The sequence below is a fragment of the Nilaparvata lugens genome, chromosome 1 (assembly GCF_014356525.2).
Source record: "Nilaparvata lugens isolate BPH chromosome 1, ASM1435652v1, whole genome shotgun sequence".
NCBI lineage: Eukaryota > Metazoa > Arthropoda > Insecta > Hemiptera > Delphacidae > Nilaparvata > Nilaparvata lugens.
The window spans coordinates 62,466,607-62,488,085 of record NC_052504.1 but is presented as its reverse complement, the minus strand read 5'-3'; the positions used below and the strand labels follow the sequence as shown (position 1 = coordinate 62,488,085).

Here is a 21,479-nt window from a genome sequence, read left to right as displayed (position 1 = left end):
AACATGATTGATAACGCTAGTAAGTGTAATAAAAGCTCCTCCGAAACAAAAGTAAAAATTCTTATAGGATGAATTACTCATTTAGTCATCCAGTAGGACAAGTTTAGTCCGCCTAAATCAGATGAGAAAAAAATCTTGAGAGAGCTGTAACTGAAATATCATATTCAATGGTATGTTGACAATGAATAATAAAAAAGTTTGTGTCGACCCTTGCCCAATTTGCAGTAATAGGTTTGATTTTCCAATCTTCTGAATTCGATCACCAGTAATCCAATCAATTTCACTGTAAATTGCAGATTTGCAGATCACATGGATAATTCATTTTGAGCCTACTTCTTCTACTGCGTTAACCGGACATGAGCCCAAGAGAATTTCCAGTCAGCTAATTTCAAACCAGAGAAGAGGACACAGCGGATCGATGTATTCCATTTCCAAAGGATAAAGGCGCATTCACCTATGGATGGGATGGGATGGGATGGGATGGGATGGGATGGGACTGGAAGACAATGCTGCAGACTGTAATTCCATTTCCGTATTCACGTGGTCCGGAGTGGAAGACCGGAAAGTTCAAGCTTCTCAAACCACTATTTGGTCCTGACTCACTCATCTGATTCATTTAATGGCTTCCTGTTTTTCTAAACCCTAATCACAAATTCATCAAATAATCACTAAATCAATTCTATTCTACGAGTTCCCTGTGTTTCTATCAACTTTTTCTGTTGTAAAACAAAAATCACAGAACACCAATTCCTGATTCACAAAAATAACAATAATTGAAAAAATTATCATACCGCTAATAAGATTCTTACAAATGAAACGCTAGCAAAATTTGATTAAATTACATGTAAATTACTGAGTTGTTCATGATGCGACTTCTCGTTATGAGTGTTGTAGATGCTTGATATGATCATTAGATATATAGCCTACTGATATTCCATTATTTCTTGCTGTTACAGGTAAGATTCCAACACGAATCATGGACAATAATTTCTCACAGACCTATCTATCTGGTTGGTGAGTGCCAACTGTAATCAACTGTAATACCTTATCATTCATACGTGATAGTATATCAATATGGTCATGATAAATATCAAAGAGATATCATAGACCTTCCAGACTCTGGAAGTTTGAAGGTTTCTAATGAATTATTCAATAATAATCGAAACCAGTTCAATAATCAGATGAGCTCTACTCAAATTGATGAAAAACTGAAACAAGTAGAAATACTCCTAAGGACTAGTGATGGTCAAATTGGAAATTTGTTCGAAGCTGTGAAACAATCAAAGATCAATGAAGCTAACAACTTTGAATAGAGCTGATACTATAAAATGACAGTATAATAAATAATACGCGCATCCTTTTACGGTTTATAACGAGGCCGATCATCAAAATTTATCCCCATTTATCATTTAAAACGTGTTATCGAGATGGGACTTGGAACGGAAGTGATAGTAAATGGAAAGCTTGCATGTTATAAAGTCAAACTGATCGAAAATAGAAGCAGACGTGTGGATTTATGATGACCGTATTGGCGGCACTCCCATGCAAACAACAGCTCATCTACCCCTCTGACTAAATATTGAGTGGTTCCAACGCTTCTTCGTGCGTGCTAATTATCCGATATTCAGGTCACATTCAAACACACTGACGCGAGATAATGCTTCCATTAACATTGATCTGAAAAACACTGAACAAATATTATAGCTATTCCAGTCGATCAATAGCTTCGTCACTGTTTGAATTGCTCGCGATACATGGACGATTGAGTCCCGTTTGGTGCAAAATTATCGCTTCAAATATCAGAAACAACGTTAATGAAGTGATTCGACGGAATTTGGTGAATATGATGAAAATTCAGTTATAAAACTCGGAATGATTTAATTTTTCAATCTTTTCCATCTATCAACTTTTTCTGTTGTAAAACAAAAATCACAGAACACCAATTCCTGATTCACAAAAATAACAATAATTGAAAAAATTATCATACCGCTAATAAGATTCTTACAAATGAAACGCTAGCAAAATTTGATTAAATTACATGTAAATTACTGAGTTGTTCATGATGCGACTTCTCGTTATGAGTGTTGTAGATGCTTGATATGATCATTAGATATATAGCCTACTGATATTCCATTATTTCTTGCTGTTACAGGTAAGATTCCAACACGAATCATGGACAATAATTTCTCACAGACCTATCTATCTGGTTGGTGAGTGCCAACTGTAATCAACTGTAATACCTTATCATTCATACGTGATAGTATATCAATATGGTCATGATAAATATCAAAGAGATATCATAGACCTTCCAGACTCTGGAAGTTTGAAGGTTTCTAATGAATTATTCAATAATAATCGAAACCAGTTCAATAATCAGATGAGCTCTACTCAAATTGATGAAAAACTGAAACAAGTAGAAATACTCCTAAGGACTAGTGATGGTCAAATTGAAAATTTGTTCGAAGCTGTGAAACAATCAAAGATCAATGAAGCTAACAACTTTGAATAGAGCTGATACTATAAAATGACAGTATAATAAATAATACGCGCATCCTTTTACGGTTTATAACGAGGCCGATCATCAAAATTTATCCCCATTTATCATTTAAAACGTGTTATCGAGATGGGACTTGGAACGGAAGTGATAGTAAATGGAAAGCTTGCATGTTATAAAGTCAAACTGATCGAAAATAGAAGCAGACGTGTGGATTTATGATGACCGTATTGGCGGCACTCCCATGCAAACAACAGCTCATCTACCCCTCTGACTAAATATTGAGTGGTTCCAACGCTTCTTCGTGCGTGCTAATTATCCGATATTCAGGTCACATTCAAACACACTGACGCGAGATAATGCTTCCATTAACATTGATCTGAAAAACACTGAACAAATATTATAGCTATTCCAGTCGATCAATAGCTTCGTCACTGTTTGAATTGCTCGCGATACATGGACGATTGAGTCCCGTTTGGTGCAAAATTATCGCTTCAAATATCAGAAACAACGTTAATGAAGTGATTCGACGGAATTTGGTGAATATGATGAAAATTCAGTTATAAAACTCGGAATGATTTAATTTTCCAATCTTTTCCATCTATTATCTTATTTTAAATTGCAATAGTAATTACTCAGCTCATATTCTCTTCAAAAAATAAATGTACTAGCAGAGAGTCAAAATCCTCAATAAATTGACAATGTATACCTCTAAGAAAAAGAAGAACATTATAATAAGCGAAAGATTGTTCTTCGATAGTACAAAGAAAACTTTTCTGTACAGAAACAAAGCTCAATTATACGAGTGAGAATAGTATCAATCTTTCTCACTTGCTTTTATAAACATAGATCTAATTCACTAATAGAGAAATAACTTATGATATCATAAGAATAAATGACTGATGTCAGTTTGATGATAGAAGTCTACTTCATAGGGTTAAGTAAGATGATGGAGTTTAAGAATTCAAGAGATAATACTAGAGTATTCTCCATTCAACATGGTAACATACAACTCTAGAATATGATGGAGATCATTCAAACCACGATCTTCTGGAGACTTGTGGTTTCAAACAGTAATGGATTAGTTAGATGAGAGCTTGTGATCTAAGAAACATTTCACTGAATGCTAAACTGCAAGAGCTGTACTCTGAAATTGAAGCTGATGAAACTAACAGACTCAAATTGCCATTTACAGCTTGTTTCTCATTTCCATTTGATTCTTAGGATTCTCTACGTCTTCTCTAGCAATGAAGGATAATGAAGTAAGTAAATTGGAAATATTTCGATTGCGAGGAATTAGTTTAGACTCGACTCAAGGATGTTTTTATTAAACATTTTTCAAAACTCTAGAACCCATCGATAGTGTCACCATACTCATTACGTTTCCTAACATTGGAAGAAAAAATCTGGTGTGGCGCACTCACACAACTTTCCTTGCCGTTATGAAAATTGATCACCTGACGCTACGGTAGTGTTCCCGCGCATCTCAAGTCTACTATTCAAAGATTAGAGCCAGCTGGTGACAGGGTAATAACGCTGGAGACACACGAGGTCTGCTATCTCTTCATAGTGAATCATTTAATAGAATCAACAGTTGCCAATAGTTTGCAATTGGATAATCACATTTTCTTGATTTTCGAGTTTATTTTTAATTTTAGGTGAAAATGTTACAGAACATTAATTGTATAGATTCTCATGCTCAATCTATTCCACTCGAAATTTTTCGTTTAAATTGTATCTGAAGCTTGATAATTAAAAATCTAAAATCAAACTCTGCATAGATGAGGCGGAACTCCTGAAATTTTTACAGATATGGGACTTGTAGCAGTTGATAGAGCTTATCGATGACTATTTCAGGTATAACTTTAATCAAAATCGTTGGAGCCGTTTTCGAGAAAATCGCGAAAAACCCTGTTTTTGACAACATTTTCGCCATTTTAGCCGCCATCTTGAATCGCATTTGATCGAAATTGTTCGTGTCGGATCCTTATATTGTGAGGACCTTACGTTCCAAATTTCAAATCATTCCGTTAATTGGGAGATGAGATATCGTGTACACAGACGCACATACACTCATAAACACAACACACACACACACACACACACACAACACACACACACACACACACACACACACACACCACACACACACACACACACACACACACACACACAACACCACACACACACACCACACACACACACACACCACACACACACACCACACACACACACACACACACACACACACACACACACACACACACACACACCACACACCACACACACACACACACACACACACACACACACCACACACCACACACACACACACACACACAACACACACCACACACACACCACACACCACCACACACACCACACACACACACACACACACACCCACACACACACACACACACCACACACACACACACACACACCACACACACACACCCACACACACACACCACACACACACACACACCACACACACACACCCACACACACACACACACACACAATTGACAATGATCTCTCTTCTTTCTCTTTCTCTTCCCTCTACTTTCCATTTTCTTTGGGCGGCCGACCAATTACTCTCCTTTTCTATTTATTTAACTTCTATCTTGAATAAATTTCTGGTACAATTTGGTTCATAAATTAAAACCCCCAGTGTGGAGGTTTGTACCAAAATTTATAAATTACTTAATTTTATTTTATTTATTTTATTTTCTCCTTATTTGGACATAACTTTGAATATCCATTTATTAAAATTTCTAGTAATAATTTTGATTTGTTGGATTGGTACAACTGGACGAAGCTTTGTCGGTTGGCCAGCCAGGGATTTCTTTTTTTCTTGTTCTAAAAGGCCTAGCTGTGGCATCTCAAAATGTAGCATGTAATTTGAATATGAAATATCTAAATTTTACTACAAATTTTTCTTTTAAATTATGCTAAAGTAGCATAAATGTAAATCTACAATGCCTGATTGAATTTTATATTTGAATAACCCCAGTGGGTTTTTTTTATTTTACCATTAATTTTGAATGACCGGACAAATATAATACCAGGATAAATACTGGATGAAGGAGACTAAACATTTTCCATAAGCTCAAGCAAATTCAACCAATTTTTGGAATTCAAGTACAGTATGAAGGTTAATTTCCATTTACAATTCGAAGTGGGGTAAGCAGAACACTTGTTTTACAATTCGGCTTCTAATTCAACCAAGTCCATCGAATTTTATGAGTTTTCAAACTTCGATAATCGTCGCTTATCTACGATTCCACATTACACTGAAGCTTCAGTTGTAGGCCTACCGGGTACTAACATAGATTTAATAATCAAAACTTGTAAAATTGTTATTTTGTAACTTCAGAATGAAATTGATTTAATTTTGAAAATATAAGATTCAATCGGACTTGGCTTAAATTTTATTCAACCAGGATTGCCAAAATATTCACTGGCCCTCATGACCAGCATTGCTTCCTACTTGTTAGGCAGTCTTATTTGAGATTACTCAAATAGGGTTGGTACAGTAATATAAATATAAATAATAATAATTTATAGGAATAAATTCAAGTATTGTTATCAAATGAATGATATATTGATAATTATCAGATTACTCATCACCTACTGTAATTTTTGCAGAGGAAACAATTTTTGCTAATAATTTTAATCCTCTGATAAGTTAAACTTATTAGAATTGAGGCATTTTTTCTGTGATCAAACAATATTGAGAATTTCAGTATTTTAAATTTATATTTACATGGCCCTTTGAATTGTTCCCAATTCCCCTATTGAATAGGGGTATCTTAAAAATATCCAAAGTAAATTTTAATTTGCATATTATATTATTAACTCAATGCAACGGATCCCGGGAAGCGTTTATTTATTCCAACAAAGAAGTTCTATGCTCATTTCAACCACTCTAGTCATAGAGTTAAAAGACAAGTTGCTTGATACGATGCTCCTCCATCAATAGCGTAATTTATGGTCATACCATTATCGACAGCGTTTTAGGATCAGAGTTCCATGTTTAGTGGCATTAATGAAGGCTCATAAATCGATCATGATCATGATGTACAGCCTGCATGTGTCATTACAATATCATGTTTACGACGATAATGGTTACGAAATTGACAATAATTATCATAGGATTATGGGAGAGACGTTACTAGGTTCTATTACTTCGAAAACATAGTCATCAGTCATGAAACTTGATAATTGGGTCAAATAAAGTGGTGATTGCAGAATATTTCCCCATACTTGGCTATTATGAGAAGAGTAAAGGATATATATTGTATAGAATAAAGTATATAATGAATTGCATCATATACTCTCTGAGTATGTAATGAGTATTAAATTTAACATTCTATAGAAGAATGTGTTCATAATAGAGTGAGGAGGATTGTGTATTATAGTCTGATTCTAGAAGGTTAAACTCACTTTCCAGTAACATTTGGGGTATACTGGGGCATACAGTGCTCCAAAACAAAATAGCATAATATATATTATTATGTGTAAAGAGTTATTAAATATAATTTATTTATGTACTGCTATGATAAATATTCCACACAATATGATTCCAACATAGATTTCAATTCAAATTGTTCAGACTAGTGAATAAAAAACTTTTTTTGGAACCCTGTCCAAAATTCATAGAAGAATGGTCATGCCGAAATTATTTTCCATCCATCATAATAAGGTCGTGGGTTATAAGAATCAATGGAAAATGTATGAATCAATCAATTGCGCTGGTTTATTTATAACTAGCTTACCCGGCGAACCTCGTACCACCAAGAAGTCAATGTATCTCATGTCACATTTGACTTTATTTGGTGAATCATGAAATTTATTTACTACGGAAAGATGTGCAATTTCCTTCCCCACTCAAATATAATAAAATCAAATGTTCCCTTGCCCACCCCTCTAGAGCAGATCAAGTGCATCAAGTACCTTGGAGTTTGGGTGAATAGTAGAATCATTTGGAGAGAACACATAGGATAGCCTATATATGAAAGGAACGGAACTGTTGAAATATATTCGAATATTTCATCTTCTGAGAACTGTGTGCAATTCAGAATTAATGAGAAAGCTCTACTTCGCTCACATAAATTCCAATTTGAATATGACTTGGAAATTTGGGGGGAACATATATGGCTGCTTCACATCCGTTAATTATTCTACAAAAATCATTTATGAGAATGATGTCTCACAAAACGAGATATGATCACTCTGCACCAATTTTCAAAGAGCTCAGAATACTGCCTATCAGGAACGTATATATATATTCATAAAACCCTAAAGCTATTTTTTGATAGGAGTGGCGAAATGCAGCTGATTATGCGCATGGTTGGGAGGAATCAAAAAAAAGTCCCTAAGCCTAACCTTACAATTTTCAAAAAATTCTCCACTTTTCTAGCACCAACGTTTTTTAATGGGCTTTCTGTGGACATAAAAAGGTGTAGGCAGGAGACAACTTCCTGCAGTTTATTACATAGCCATCTGATACATGAAGATGTTTCTGGTTATTATGAAAACATTGTTTGAACTGCACAGTAGTACACTTTTTTTACAACTTGTAAGCGCGACATTTTTTTAGTTTGTAATGTTATTGTGTATAGTGTAATATTGTGATAGGTATTTTAATATATATATATATATATATATATATATATATATATATATATATATATATTATATCTAATATATATCTATTATATCTAAATACTAATATATATATATATATTAGTATTTTGATAATGTTAAACTGATACTGAAGTTCTCTTTCCTTTTTTAATTGTCTTTTTAGTTTTTTTCACTCTTTCTTAATTTGCTTTTTTAACTGTAACACTTCTAAGTAGTTTTTTCTGCCCAAACAGGTTTTTGTAACCTTTGGGATTATTTTCCATATATATTTGATTTTTTGTAATGTTCTTGAGGGTATAATTGTGATTTTTTAGTTATACGATGATTATTTCAGTAACTATGGTAATTACATGCTCTGTATATAATTATTGTAAAAATGAAAAATAAATTTATTTGATTGATAATGTTTATCTGACAATCAATATTTTCATTCACATCTCAATACGGACTTCCTATGTGCTTAGTCATGCAGCATTTATTATTCCGAAAACATATTCTTCTCAATCATTTGCTAGTAATATCAGTATGCTTTCCTTTCCACCTGACTCTAGGATTTACTTTATTCATGCAGTAAAAAGCGCAGGCGTTGAAGTTTTGAAGTGCTTCATCTCCATTTCTAGCTAAATATTGATAGTTTATCTATAATAGACTATTTGCTAAATATCTAGATTAATATACAAATATCAATTGTTAACATTCAACTGTGAGACGGACCTACATCACTGTTTTCGATCAGATATTGTGGAGCAGCAGCAGCAGCTCTACTTATTGTTAATTCTTAGTTGCTTCTGTTACTACATACATTCGTTTTTACTATCATTGATGTAGTTTTTAGATCAGTTATTTTATCTTTTTTGAATAAAGACTGGGTAAAATACAGCTTACTTTCTTTTATTTATATGCTTTTCTTTCCACCTGACTGTAGGATGAGAATGAATATGAATATAATTGGATATAGCATCATTAAATTCAAATATTCACTTTATCCATGCAGTAAAAAGCGCAGGCGTTGAAGTTTTATTCTGATTCTTAGTTTTATTCTATCAGTAAAGTTATGAATTAAAGAAAAATATAGATAGAATCAGTGTTAAACACTGTTAAATCAGTGTTTCAAAGATGAATTTAATGTTTTCAAAGTTGCTGATTGTCAATAGATGGTCCAGGGAATAGGCGATGTACGATGAATTACACAGATTTCCATCTTCCATTTTAGGATGAATATGAAAATTCATACAAACAGACATGTAATAGATACATTACAAAGATCCATGATAGACATGGGAAGATTACAATCCATGAAACAATAATAAAGGTTTTTGGAAATGTTAACTATTGATAATAATTAATCGATCAACTTGATTGCAAAATTTTACATTAAAAAATTATTCGATGAAATTCGAGTTCAATCGTAATGAAAACAACTTCCTTCAAAAAACAATTTATAATAATACGTTTCGAAGGAAAAAATTAAGTATAAAAAAAAAATTGAAGTCTTGGGACTCGAGTGCTTTACCAATACACCACGACTGTGGTTGGAATGGAATCAAATGTCTTGTAACAACGTTAAAACCTCCATTGCATTATCCTTATTATTGTTTTGCTACCTAGATAAGAATGAAAATAGTAAGTATATTTCATTTTAAAAAAGATTCAATTCGTTCCTGTCTCATAATCCATAATAATATTCATTAATTTTTGCATCTACTTATGAAGTGATAAAAATAAATTGGAGAAAATGCCGGCAATATTCAAATATGCTTTTATATTTTAGGATGGATCGTGATTGAATTCGCTCCCAAAATAGATGGAAAATGATTATTCATAGCACTTTGTTGAAAATAATTTGACAGGTATTATATCAAATGTTTGTTCAAAAAGCTGAATAATATAGGTCTTCAATTGGGTTCAACAAAATAATTTTCGTCTTTGATACAGGGATTTCAGTAGGCTACATATGGTACCGTACCTAACCTTCACATCATACTTGAAATACATCTCTTATGTTGAAAAAGTTGTCAATATTTCACCGATTCAGGAATTTTTCAGAGGAACAATATTGTATGTTGACTATATCATTGTATTGATTTCATTTGAAATCACAACTCTTACATAATTTATAACATAGTTTAACTCACCGCTCTACCGGCGGCGGTATACTGTAGTGTTGTAGATGATTTTCAGTATTTAATCACAGAATAGGTACAGCATGGAAACTGTCAATCAAACGCCTATCTAACAAATGCTTTTTACATGGCACAAATACTGGACACGTCACGTGACCTTAGGAAGTTCCAATCCTGGTCTTCTGATTGGCTCGCGGCAGTGTACGAGGTCAATTGATCTGGATCAGTAAAGGGATCCGAACCTCCCATCAATACTATTACAATGCGGAACTTCCTAACAAGATGGCGGATTTTTGCGCCTGGGTACTATAGTGAGGTCCACGTTATAATGGCAGTGAAGAAAGATAATTATCATCTCCTTGATAAAATAATCAATTTAACGTCAAATTAATCAAGAAAATATATTTTTTCATATCAATTTGATTCAAAAATTTGCTTCCATAACTAAGATTAGATTTTTATTTTTATACAAACCTGGAATGGCGGCTAATTTAAAAAGCTGTGATACACCAATCTGAATTTCAAAACAACAGAAATTGAGTTATTTGGTAGGTATTCTATTCACATTCCTCTCAAAAGTTATAGAAAAATAGAAATCCCATTCAAATTTAGTAATTTCAACGGAAATAATTCTGAAATAACCTTTCAATATTATTTATACCGTTACGAGTAGATCTAACCTAAACGTGTAGGCTAACTGAAGCATGGATGAAGTCTAGGATGGTTAGTTATCTACTTTTAAAATGTCATTTCAGGTATTTTAATTTGTGTTTCTCATACGGTAATGTCAAAAAATTATTTAATTGTTTCAAAAATACATTTTAAATCAATTATTTGACTTGTGTATTTTGATAGAATGAAGAAAAAAAATGGCGGCTGAGTTACTTTTGTACAGTCACTGTCAAAAGTAAAAATAAAATATTCTGGCGAACTGACAACATTGCAAAGCTAGAGAGAGATAGCGCTATCTGCTTTGTTGTATGATAGAAAAGGACAGCAATAGTTTTGTCAATCGTACACTGCCATTATAAATTGGACCTCACTATAGCCAAGTTTCCATACTGTATGTATACTGTGATTTAATATTGTATTTAAAGATGACAAAAACAGCTTTTCGAAAATTTGAAAGATTGAGAATCAATAAAATGTTGTTATTCAAAACTTAACAACTCACAATAATATAATATTATAACAATCCTTCATACAAACACATCTACAATAATGTAGGTATGCCTTATGATGTTCCATGAATGAAATTTGAACATTAATTTTGAAAAATCTAAGAGGAAAATTGAAATTTGGGCTTCGAGGTACACGAAATTGATATTTTAGAATCTATGTGCAAAATTTCGAGATCTGAATCATTCCCTTTTTTTCGGTATGCAATCCACAAGGTTGACATGTTTTGATGCCAACAAACACAACCCTACTCTCTCTTATTATAGAGAATTTGCACGTCGGTATAATATATTATCAATCCAGTCAATCTCTGATTCAACTTTGATAATATCGATTGATGCACATTATACCACAAGTGTTGGTGGATTATAATATTAACTGAGAAGTTTTTCTCTCACTGCTGCTTCGTTGATGAAGATTTGTGTATGAAGAATATTATATTATTGCAGTACAAAGGATGGTGCATATCAACTAACAATTGATCATCCCTTTGTTATTTAGCAGCAGAATATCGATTCTGATAGTTTATGGATTGGAGTCAAGTACGGTCCATATTAATCTCTGACGAAAAAGATGGCACTTTGTTATCTTTCCAATGGCCATTACGTCATGATTTTCACACAGTACATGGATTGTATTCAACACTATAATATGATAACACAGTGACAGTATCAAGGAGCAAGAAAGGGTTAAGGGAATGGATGAGGCTCATAATCTTATTGAAATTGGTGCACCTGCCGTGCCCCAGGATATTAGTTGATCGGTGTGAAGAAGAGTTGCCTATGCGTCTGGCGCACACAAAATGGCGAGTGTGAGGACGATTTATCAACTGTCAGTGCTCCCCACCCCCTTCCCATCACTTGAGCGTTGTGCAAAGCCCCCATGTAACATTCCACATAGCCTACTATACACGAACGCACTAGGCACCAGCTTAACATGCCTTGTATGAGGACCTCAATCAATATAGCATCCTGATACCTCTACCTGTAAAATTGCAGCTTGCACCTTCTCATGTAACGAATTCTTGATGGGATTAAACCCACCTCTATATCGGGGTATGGCAGTCTATATCAAGAAAAATCTTATTTATTGATCAGTTTTCGTGATGCACAAGTTGTATCACTTTTTGAAAAGTGGAATCTGCTAGAATTTAAGCTGATTCAAGCAAGCTAAATTCATGAGATTTCTAAAAGAAATAGTTCCAAATTATTGCTTAATAAACGGCTCCAAAATAGGTTGAGTTTTAGTCATATATATATATATATATTTACGGATCAAATTTTGAAGATTGTCAATTTTGGTAGAACGCATTTCACTTTAACGATTCATCAAAAAATGATGAGTTGGTGGAAAGTAGCATGAGGAGATGAGACGCGGATGAATCAGAATGTTGACTAACCCCGGCATCAAACATATAAGCTGATGATCATGCACACATGATTTGTGACAAGGGTAATGAGGAACGAGGTGGAGAGTGATACGGATAAAACTATAACGTAATACAATAACGTGATAATAACGGAGAATACTTTTTCATAGAAAAAACTTGAATGGACCGCATGACCGGCAAAAATATAACAGACTGGATTTAGAACGTTTCAGCAAACTGAGAATCCCATAACACTCTCAAATATTTCCCTCATACAGATAATCAACACGCTTCTATGGTGCAGAACTATATTTTCTATCCTGAATTTCTAGAAAAATATGAGTAGAATTTAGAATAATAACAAGTAACTAATTTCAAGATCTCATCTTTCATCGAAATTAGAAAGTGATGAATAAATTGTGAACTGTCTTCTTGACCGATTATAATGAGGCACTATTCAAGTGGAAGGAGGCAATATGTTGAAGAGAATTCACCACGAGTAGATTTACGGGAGGAAAAACAATTGGAAATTCTTTACAATTTTTCGGTATGAAAAAGCTCTCAAGCTCTATCATAATCCCTGGAAAAAGAGCTTTGTCTGCTTCATGAGGAATCACATTCAGGATAACTCAACTCATTGTAGATTCTAGAAGCGACTGTTGTCATTGTAGTTGGTTATTCAATCAGCTTCAACCATCATAATATAAAGTATGAGAAAAGAGTTATCAAAGCAAATTCTCATAGAGTCTACTAGATTTGTATTCATCTAGTTAGAAGTTATTACATTTTCTGTCATACTAAAAAAAATATCATTCACAAATCCCAGAGTTACAGTGCTGATGAATCTCCTGGATCTCAACTTCTATTTATATTAAGGTAAAATGTGGAGTCCTTGTGTTTGGCCTTTTTGGCAAACTTCCCAAGAACTTTCAATAACATCATATTCGAAAAATAGTAGCTATTATAAGGTTAAACCGATGAGAGGGGATATCATGTTACGAACTCGAATAGCTCTAGGAGCTCTAGGAGAGGAAAAGTTTGATTTGCCCAATCCATCGTCTCTACAGGACTAATTTTCTCAGATGAAACTATCCCAAATGTAATTTGAAAGTTATGTGCCTTGCGAGGTAGGTAGCATGTTTGTAGTGTAATCATCATGACTAGCTTATGACTGAGCTTTGTAATTAATTGATTGTCGGGATTCGACAACGGTGGAGTTTACAGTGTTGTAGTCACACAATCACTATAACTTCTCCATCCATCATGCTAACGCGATCATCAGAATTTCCAATTATGAACATTCCCATCATGACTCATCAATCATTCTCAAGGCTCCGTACAGCAACAGTGTAATCAAAGGACTTGCTCCATGATTTCCATGCATTGTGACCATAGCACAATGAATTCTATAAAAGATACACCCACTTCAAAAGTGGATTGAAGCCCATTATACAGTTTGAAAGTGCAAAGTTTGGCTCCACTTCATCGAAAGTCTGCAAATACTGTAGTATACTCAACGTGCCTGCGAGAGAAACTTTAGAATGCTTTGATCGTAAAAGCTGCAAATTTTTAGAAGAGGTCAACAACTCCATTCAACACTTCCTTGCTGATCAAGGAGTGGATGCATCATCACCTTTCAACTGTAAGTTATATCTTATGAATTCAACAAATTTCTATGACTTTTGATAGATCAAACAGCTCACTGATTTCCAACTACTTCTATTTTATTTGGATATTCAACGTGCACACAAGCATTGTGAAAAGTAATTGAAAGACATTTTGATGATTCTGTGATAGAAGTAATTGGACCATTTATCGAGAATCAGCATACATCTACGTAACTAAGAAACCAGTTGACACTAATCTCAGGAAATGGATCTCCACGTAATATTATAAAAACGTTTTTCTTACATACTATTATATCTATAATTGTATCTATGGTTCTGTTTGTACACTTTTATCTATACTCTAAGAGTTAATAAACATTCTTTAAATCAGTGGTGAATTACCAAGATGGTGTTTGTTCTGATTCAATAACCACTACTGAACCAATTTAAGACCTTAGCAAAGCTTTTCTTGATAATATTCCATTTGCTCGATAATTATTAATTATCATAAAAGTTGGAAAAATTTTGGAGTCCAAATTCCAATCACTTCTCATCATAAGCTCCTAGAGAATGTCACTTTTGTCACTTTTAAACAACAATATTCATGATCGAGTAACTCTAGTAAAGCCTGACTGAATATAGAATGATTTCGCTTATTGAAAAGTGAAGTGAATGTTTGATTTTCGGTTGGTGTACTGGTACGATGCAGTTGAGTGAGTGAAATGTGGAAGTTATTGTACCGAGTGCAGTGTAAGTGTGTAACAGCAGTGCCGAATTCATAACCGATACAATCGATTGGTGAAGTTGTGTTGTGAGCGGCGAACGGGCGACACACAGCCGGAGGCGACTCAGACTACGGTTACGGATCAGACTCAGCTCTGGGCTCCAGGGAACTTGCTCTGAACTTTGGACTCAGTTTTTGAGCAACTCCACTGCCACTGTATTAGAGCCGGCACCAGTGAAAGATTAACTCCTCGCTGCTTGATGAAATTCTTTATCCCGAATCAGTTTCTTCTGCCTCTTTCGAGACCTAAATGCGAGATGGAATCACGTCAACTCCACCCGCCACCCACAATCTCTTTTTTCAGACCCCTTGTTTATTGGAAAACTTTCCAGGCTGCAACAGTTACTAGGGTCGATTTAGTCAACACTGTAATCTAGAATTCTCTTCGAATCCTGAACTCAATCTACGAGATAACTCGTCTACAGTTCAAGCGCGCTTCCGATTGTAACGAATTTAATTTCTCACACCTCTAATCCAGCTCAGTTCAGCTGTCTCGGCTGCAAAAATCTTGAAAACAGGAAATTAGCTTCTTAACCTATATTCACATTTCAGAAACAATCGCACCTTTTCAGAACAAAACTACACAGTTATGAATTGTACAAGAACTTTTGCCAGGAAATTAGTTTCCTCTCTTTTCTTAGATTGAATCCAGAAAACATTGTTCTTGATGTAATCACTGCTGAGGTAATGACCATAATTCGCAATAAAAATAGCTCATTTCGATATCAGTATCAGACGTGGATATGAGACATTCCTGATAATGCGAATAATATTTTGAAAATATAAGATGGACACCTTCTTCCACACTTTGAAAGTGACACAAATCATATGACTCATGAATAGCCTATATAGAATAGAAGAATATCAATAAATTCGAACAATCAATAATTCTAAGTTTATTGTTCAAAATGTTCAAATAAATATAGGAGAAGAGGGACATGGTTATGTACTATTCCATCAATAAAAAAATATTGATACCAGAAAGTCTTATATGGCTGGTAACTAACGGTAGGATATGCATGATAAACATGCATGTACATGCTTCTCATGCACACACACATGTTCATTATGCATGTTTTCTTATCAGCGAGAGGCTTCTAACATAAAATGAACAACCAATAACAATGAATAAATTACTGGCAATGAAAAACATTGGTGAATCACACATTATAATGATAGCAAAATAATTCAACCTCGAATAGAGCAGCGCAAAAAATAAACAACAACAAATCGGAGAAAACAAAAACCTAACCGCAAAAAATATTGTTCGAAGCCTTTTTCTGTGATGTATGACAATGTATGACTACATGTGTATTAAGCCGTGTCCACATTGAAAAAATGTTCGACATACATGTTTGTTGAGGAGCTCAGGAACAAACATTTTTAAAAGTTTGGACAATCATTGTTGTCAAAAAAAATTGCTGTTTTGCAAACCTTTTTAGTGTTGACAGCTGTAAAACAGCTGTAAAACATAAAACCTGTTCTCCTCACTTACAAGTATTTTGTTTGGTGACGCGTCCACACTGGCCACGGGCAAACATTGTTTGTCAAACATAACAAAATTTGCCCAAACTGTTTCAACAAACATGTTTCTTCTGCAATAAAATTCAATAGTGCGGAAAACTTGTGCATAGACATCAGTATAGGCTACAGGAGGGAAAAAAATTCTATCTGAAAATTTTGATAAGCGCATGAGGCCTAAAGTTACGGGTTTCATTTCAAAAAAATCTATGTTTTTCCAATTCTTTCAATCATTATCAAAACAAACCATATAAGTTGTATTTATACTCTAATATTGTGAATACTACAAATGAACAACCCTTACTCCCCTCCGCCAGAATTTGATGAACTCACCCAGACATTGTGCTATTCTATCAATGCGTTGACTAAGTTTGATAATTATGAAATTTGGATCGTTCACAATTTTTACTCCGCCGAATTTGAGTGGACTCGCCCATGATTGAAGGCAAAAGGACAACCCTCTGTGGTATAGGTTTTTGTCGCCATCTTCTAGTGCACAAATGCGTTTAAAGCTGAAAACAGCATCGTTGTTGAGTGACAGGTCTGGGTTTCGGACAGAGCTACAGCTGCAATAGCTACTGGAGTTTTACACGATTTGGGACTAGTATCTGACGAAAACGTAGAAAACATTGTAGACAGGAACAAAATAAGAAGATAAGAAGTGAAGTTTCGGAAATCAATATTCGAAGAAGACCAGCAAATAAAAGATGTAAACGCAACCTATTTCGATGAAAGGAGAGATACTACAATAACTCAAGAGAAGATTGGGACTAAAATGTACATGAGAATTGTGAAAGAAGAACACATAAGCTTAATAAGCGAGACAGTTTGTGGATATATTGGACATTTAACACAAAAGAAAGGTACTGGAGTTGAAATTTCCGATAGTATCTACAAATATATGAGTGGAAATGGACTTGATTTTAATGCAGTGGAGGCCATTTGTTGTGACGGGACAGTAACAAAAACAGGGTGGAAAGTGTGGTTGTACATAACATCCAAATGAAATGTCGTCATTCTCTACAGTGGTTTATCTGCCTACTTCTTTTTAATGAGCTAACCTATAGACATATGTTTGACTACTTGGATGGAGCGACAACAGGCCCATCAATCCAGTGGTCCAGTTGGAAGAAATTTCTAGTTGTGAGAAACTGACCATTGTAAATAATTACGTACGAAAACGATCGAAAGATATCAATACTAATGATTTTAGGCATCAGGCCCATTGGAGCAGTTGGAAGGTAACTTCCTAGTTGTGAGAAACTGCCCATTGTAAATTACGTACCAATACGATCAGAAGATTTATTTATCAATAACAATGATATAAGTAAAGATCAAAAATATCTCCTAGATATTGCGGAAACTGACTCGACCTAAGGGTCCTTTGAAACTTAATTTGATAAATTAGAATGGATTCACCGGTTTTTTTTAAGCTTTTGTCCCTGGATAGCAATTCTCCGGTAGAGCATCAGTCTTTTGTCCGTCAGCCTTTCACTCGCATACGCACTAAACCGTTTATTCACTTCAATCAACCGCACACTCCAGCCGATTGCGAGCGAGTCCCGGAGAAGTCTAGGAGAAGAGTGAACGAAAACAGGGTGAGCTCTGTTGAAGTCGCCGGGAGAGAGTCCCGTTACAATGAGAGATAAGATACTTCACCAAAGTTGTTGCGGTGAGGGGTAAGGACCCTCAATTGACAAAGATAGGAAGTATAATCTCCGCAAAACCAAATAAGCATAGAGCTAGAGGGGTAATTCAGAGAACATCTTTCCGAGAGAGGATATGAAAATAATTAAAAATATAACTTGACAGAAAACATTATTACATTTATAATAACACAGAATTGAAATTAAATATTTATTGTATTAAAGCTGCGTGGGTAGCTGGCTGGCACCTTATCTTATCAAAATTACTGCTCGCTATCTGACAATTCGATCTATGCCAGCCCGCTTATGAAATGTGTTGTCACAATATATATATATATATTATATATATATATATATATATATATATATATATATATAGAGAGAGAGAGAGAGAGAGAGAGAGAGAGAGAGAGCAGTCAATCCAGGAAACTGTGATCCAGATTTGACTGCTAGGGATCCAGGACGCATCAGTCTCTCGTTGGCTAACCTGTGCCAACCGTGTCTCAAGATTGTACATATCCCAAAATAATCCAACAATTGAATTACAGATCCTTGCTAACTACATCATGACGACTTATGCAGCAATTTGGTTCAATAACAGAAGAAACTATACCGTAAAGGTCGTAGCTGGACGCACGCCACGCCGGCTACGCTAGCCACATGCCAATTCACACCGCCACGACTGTTGCGATGCTATACCGGCCATGTTTCCTGTCAGTATGCAGGAAGATGTCAACTTCGACGGTCCCGTGGTGTGAATCTGGATTTTCTTGTGGCTTACCTTGGTTTGATGACTCCAGCAGCAGCAGTAGTAGTGATAATGAGCTGGTTTTATTGTATTCGGTGACAGCACGGGACCAGTGGGTACATCCAATCAATAAAAACAGGAAGACCTATGGCGAATTCCATCATTTAATGCGCGACCTTGAGACTGACAATGATAGTATACGTTCTATACGATAGTATACGTCCAGTATACGTTCTGCGCATGCTCGGACCAAAACGTGGCCGGACACGTTTGAAAAGATCGCTCAGAGAGCGAACGGTAGCCACGCGTGGCTTGTATAGCAAGCGTTGCCGCGTGGCCGTGGCTGCTATGTGAATTGCTTCATTTGATTAGCTAGGAAGCGATGTTTTGAAAAGTAGCTAGCGTGCGTCCAGCCACGCTAGCTACTTTTTAAAACATCGCTTCCCAGCTAATCAAATGAAGCAATTCACATAGCAGCCACGGCCACGCGGCAACGCTTGCTATACTAGCCACGCCTGGCTACCGTTCGCTCTCTGAGCGATCTTTTCAAACGTGTCCGGCCATGTTTTGGTCCAAACATGCGCAGAACCACGTGGAAACAGACAGTTCACTTGGAACGGCGGTCCAACACACATGCTTCTCTGTTGTATCTACTGGTTTTGTTGTGTTTGTAGTGGTTTTTATTTAAAAGTGGCTCTTCTTTTCTGAGTTTGATATGGAGCAGCTTATTGAATAGGTCCGTACTCGTCCAGTGATTTGAGACTCCACATCAGAGTTGTACAGAGACAACACATTGAAGGATAAAGCATGGGATGAAAACACTGAAGTTTTATTAAAAGACAAGCACACTGATTCATCCCGTCCTTAAACTGGATATTTATTCAATCCCATTGACCAAACCGTGTGGCAAAATATCTGAAATTTAAACAAAAATTTATTTTGCTGTTTTTCACTTTTCATTTCTCATTAAGTTGGATAATTTTTTACCTCAAACCAATTGCTAGTCGCTCTCTGCTACTAATTGCCTCCCTGTAGATGGTATTGGTCTTCCTTATGTCACCATCAACCATCGACAACACTTCATTAAACTGGTCACAACTTAACCTTAAATATGTACAAAATTTATCATTGTCAGCCTCAAGGTCGCGCATTGAATGATGGAATTCGCCATAGGTGTTCCTTTTTTTATTGATTGGATGTACGGACCCACTGGTCCCGTGCTGTCACCGAATACAATAAAACCAGCTCATTATCACTACTACTGCTGCTGCTGGAGTCATCAAACCAAGGTAAGCCACAAGAAAATCCAGATTCACACCACGGGACCGTCGGAGTTGACATCTTCCTGCATACTGACGGGAAACGTGGCCGGTATAGCATCGCAACAGTCGTGGCGATGTGAGTTGGCATGTGGCTAGCGTCGCCGGCGTGGCGTGCGTCCAGCCACGCACGCCACGTGCTGTGTGGAATGGCCTTAAAAGATGCACCGAAACGTATCTTGAAGGTGGTCAAGTCAACAAGGCATTTACCGGACAACATCAAACATGTAGCCTAATTGACCCTGTTATTCAATGGAACACGTTCTTCTGCCACCCTGGGAATTTTATGTTGACAAGGATAATGGACGATAGAACACACATAAGAGAGCTTGGATACAAGAGAATTCTTAAATCCAGAAATGATCTATCAGCTGGTGGTGATGTAAAGACTTCAAAACACACATACATTCAGGTATTACCGGTTTATAATAACATTTGTTGTATAATACCATTATTATTATTATTATTATTATTATTATTATTATTATGGAAGAAGCAGAAACATCATCATATCCAGTATTCCGTTTTCGAGGAATGAGGATCTGAAAGAGAAAATACTCACGCTTATGAAGAAGATGGATATTGAACTGAGAAGAGAAGACATAACTACTCATCGCCTGCCGTCGAAGAATGCAGAAAGCCCAACTATCCTACAGCTGAGCTCTCGATCAGTGAGGGATATGATAGTTAAAAAGGCCAGGGCGATTAGACCTACCACGTCCATGTTCAACGAGACCAAGACAGTCAAATCAATTTACTTCAATGACCATCTTACCCCCTATTTCAACAATTTATTCAAAAAAGTGAAGGAAATGAAAATCACAAAGAAATACAAATTTCTGTGGATGAATGGGGACAGAATAATGATTAAAAAAGATGAGACAGCTAGAGCAATAAAAATAATAAGGTTTGAAGATTTAGAAAAAATAATATAAAGATACGGTAATTAAAAGTTCTCAAGGCCAGGATACTACATTTACAATTTAATTAGTAGCTCAATAGGTTAAGTTACTATCTTTTCTCCCTAATAAATCTAC

General features: G+C 35.4%; 1 protein-coding gene across 3 annotated transcripts in view; it reads left to right on the top strand.

The window, feature by feature from the left end:
* LOC111056765 (alpha-2A adrenergic receptor) overlaps positions 1 to 21,479 on the top strand; it is a 416,461-nt gene that overhangs the window by 156,807 nt on the left and 238,175 nt on the right. The gene's annotated exons all lie outside the window — the stretch shown is intronic.